This window comes from Hemicordylus capensis, chromosome 13, assembly GCF_027244095.1.
Source record: "Hemicordylus capensis ecotype Gifberg chromosome 13, rHemCap1.1.pri, whole genome shotgun sequence".
Lineage (NCBI taxonomy): Eukaryota > Metazoa > Chordata > Lepidosauria > Squamata > Cordylidae > Hemicordylus > Hemicordylus capensis.
Window position 1 is genome coordinate 17,367,086 of NC_069669.1, and position 3,663 is coordinate 17,370,748.

A 3,663-nucleotide genomic window follows, 5' to 3' on the forward strand; every position below is an offset into this window, starting at 1 on the left:
TGCTGCCAAACCATTATTGATCTAATTTTCTCTGCAGAATACTTATTAATGTTATCTTGTTACCCCTTGATGCATATGGCCTTGTGCAGCGGGAATGGCAGCCTGTAATTGTCCCCTGGCAGGGAATTATTCATATTTTCCTATCTTGAAAAGAATGAGCAGCATATGCAGTTACACTAATGACTTTGTTTCTGAAGACTTCATGTACTGCATATGCGGCGTTCTTAACGTATTACGGCTAGATTAACAATCATTCATTTTAAATATCCCATTTAGAAGCGCATGTTTTGCTTACTAAATGCCAAGATATTCTCTCTCTCTCTCATCCATTGCGGCTGCTAAGAAATCCATATATGCTTTTTGCTTTTTGCTTTTGCAGCTGCAAATGTTTTGCAGTTGCAACATGCTTTTTTCCTCATTTTTCTTCCACTCCTTTGTGAGGTGGGTTCACTGGAACCAGACTACTCGGGCACAGGAAGGGCTGCTAAGATGGCCTAATCGGGAGCAACCCAAGGTTTTGCACCAGCTGAGGCAGGGCTCCAAATGCTGCCTTGCCCTCAGCCCTGGGGGGCGGGGGGGGCGGGGAAGAGAGGAGAGCAGGTTGCCAGCAGCTGCTTCTTCTCTCCTTGTGCTTCTTGCAAGCTTTCCAAGGAATATGAAGAGAGGTGCACCCCGCATAGCTGGCTAGGCTCAGCTGGGCCCTAAAGAGCTGCTCCGAAGGCAGCGCTGGTGGGCATTTTGCCACCCCACTCCAATAACCTGCCACCTGAGGCAAATGCCTCACGTTGCCTGGAAAAAGGGCCGCCCCTGCACCCGACACAAGAGGAACGGCAGCCAGATGCCACATGTTTAGTTGGAGAAGAAGCTTTCATAAGCCTCACCTGGGATGAGGAAATCTATCTGAGAAAATTATCCCCATGCTTCTCTTTGAGAGGAGTCTCTTCAAATTTCACTTTGGAGAAACTTTGGTTCCCTGCAAGAGAGGTGGCAGCTCATGGGGTGGAAGGCTGGAGGGGAGGTTCAACAGGGTCGGGTCAAGGAATCAAAGGGCAGGGAGTTGGAACTGCTGCCATATACTGAGTCAGACCATTAGTCCATCTAGCTCAGTATTGTCTACCCAGACTGGAAGCGGCTTCTCCAAGCTTATAGGCAGGATTCTTTCTCAGCCCTCTCTTAGAGGGAACTCGGAACCTTCTGCATGCAAGCCTGCAGGTGCTCTTCCCAGAGCGGCCCCATCCCCTAAGGGGAATATCTTACAGTGCTCACACATGTAGCCTCCCCTTCAACTGCAAACCAGGGCAGACCCTGCTTGTTTGTTATTGATTTATTCGATTTCTATACTGCCCTTCCAAAAAGGGCTCCGGGCAGTTTACACAGAGAAATAATAAATAAATAAGCTGGATCCCTGTCCCCAAAGGGCTCACAATCCAAAAATAAGCATAAGACAGACACCAGCAACAGCCACTGGAGGGATGCTGTGCTGGGGGTGGATAGGGCCCTCCCCCTGCTAAATAAAAGAGAATCACCACATTAAAGGTGCCTCTTTGCCAAGTTAGCAGGGGTTATTTTGTCACCTTTGTTTAGCAAAGGGGACAATTCATGCTTGCTACAAGACCAGCTCTCTTCCGGAGGTTCAAGCTTGGGCCACCCAGGAAGAGATGGCTTCTGTTTGCTGGCAATGGGACGCTGTTACCACCTTAGAAGCCCATGCAGACTGGTGTCAGCTTAGGCCTGGTGATTGGTGGAAGAAGATTGGAAAGAGGGGAGCCCTAGAGCCAAATCGACTCCCCTCCTTCAATCACTGTTGCCGTGGGGGTGAGCCTGTTTGTTTATCACAGGGAGGCACATCTTTGGCTAGGAGGCTACATCATGAATAGGTAGGGAGAGAGATGTCTCCACCTTCTCTCTAGGAGGAAAGGAAGAGGACTAACTCACTACAGGAAGTGATGTAGCGGCTACTCACGATGAAAAAAAACAGGTTTTAGGGGAGGGATACTTGAGTGGGTTACCTACCCACTCTAAAACCACCGGGTTCGCTAGCCCGATTTTCTGCAATTGTGTGAATAGCCTCCTAGTCTCCCTTTCATATGCAACCAGGGTGGACCCTGCTTAGCTAAGGGGACCAGTCATGCTTGCCATCACAAGACCAGCTCTCCTTGGCACAATCCAAGGCATTTTACCACATGTAAGCTGCTTGTGGCAACCAGCATTAAAGGTTTTGGAGGAAATGCAACCTTTATTTCCAAATAAGCAAGGCCTTGTTGGAGTATCGGTTGTCCCACCGTTGAGGTTTATACCAGGCTGGTGTGTGCTTTGTAAGCTGCAACTCACAGTAGGTTGGTATAGAGTTGTACTTCCCATTTGATCTAATTCCCAGTGGGGGTTAAATGGCTGTTTGACCTGCAGAGCTCACTTTGTGTTACTACATCCAATTACGCTACTGAGTTTGCACACACCAAAGGAAAGAAAGAAAGCAGCATCTCCAGGCTAAAAGAACCATGCACCTATCTTTTTTCTTTCCTAAATGGTTTTTAGTGGCCTTTGGGGACGTTGAGTATCTCTTGGCTTTCTCTTACTTGTTCTTCTCTAATGAGCTCTTTTGTGAGGGATACCAACATTTCAGCCCTATCAAAAACAAACAAAAACACAGTGGCCTGATTCACACAGTCATTCAGATCTAGGGTTAATGTGAGTTACCAACATTAGTGTGATTGTGTAGACCCATACCAAGGCAGAAATCTCAGTTGAATCTGGGGCCATAAACCACCTTGGCATGGGGTCACACAATCACGCTAATGCTGGTAACCCACATTAGACCTAGATTTGAACTATGGTGTGAATATTTGATATTGGAAAGGGCCTGGTTCACACTTTACATGTTCGTCACTTGACAACTGCCACATCAAGTGAGAACCTGCCTGTGTGAGTGGTTCACCACACATATCACCATACTCAGGGCTTTCCTTCTCAGACTTGAGTCCACGGGTGTTGTTGGATCAGCCACCATAGCCAAAGACCCTTGGGAGTTGTAGTCCAACAACATGAGGGGATCCAAGTTTGTGTACTTCTGTGTTAGCCAGTTCTAGGGCAACATTCTGGTTTCTCAGTCTCCATAAAGATATATTCACATCAGTGGTATGTGATCCACAACTCCTCCTCCTGGAAACCTCCTCCAGAAGTTTCCGAGTGGCCAAGATGAGGGCGGCCTTGTACAGCTTGAGGAGAAGAGAGCTGGTCTTGTGTTGGCAAGCATGACTTGTCCCCATAGCTAAGCAGGGTCTGCCCTGGTTGCATCTGAATGGGAGACTTGATGTGTGAGCACTGCAAGAGATTCCCCTCAGGGGATGAAGCCGCTCTGGGAAGAGCAGAAGGTTCCAAGTTCCCTCCCTGGCAGCAATATCTCCAAGATAGGGCTGAGAGAGATTCCTGCCTGCAACCTTGGAGAAGCTGCTGCCAGTCTGTGAAGACAATACTGAGCTAGATAGACCAATGGTCTGACTCAGTATATGGCAGTTTCCTATGTTTCCTATGAATAACTGGCCCATGCTAGGCCACCGCTGCTCCAGGGCATTTGACGGGGAAGGGGAACAATCTTTCAGTATTCTGGCCACTGAGTGCAAAGACACTGGGATAACTGACAAGCACTATGCACACACATTTAAA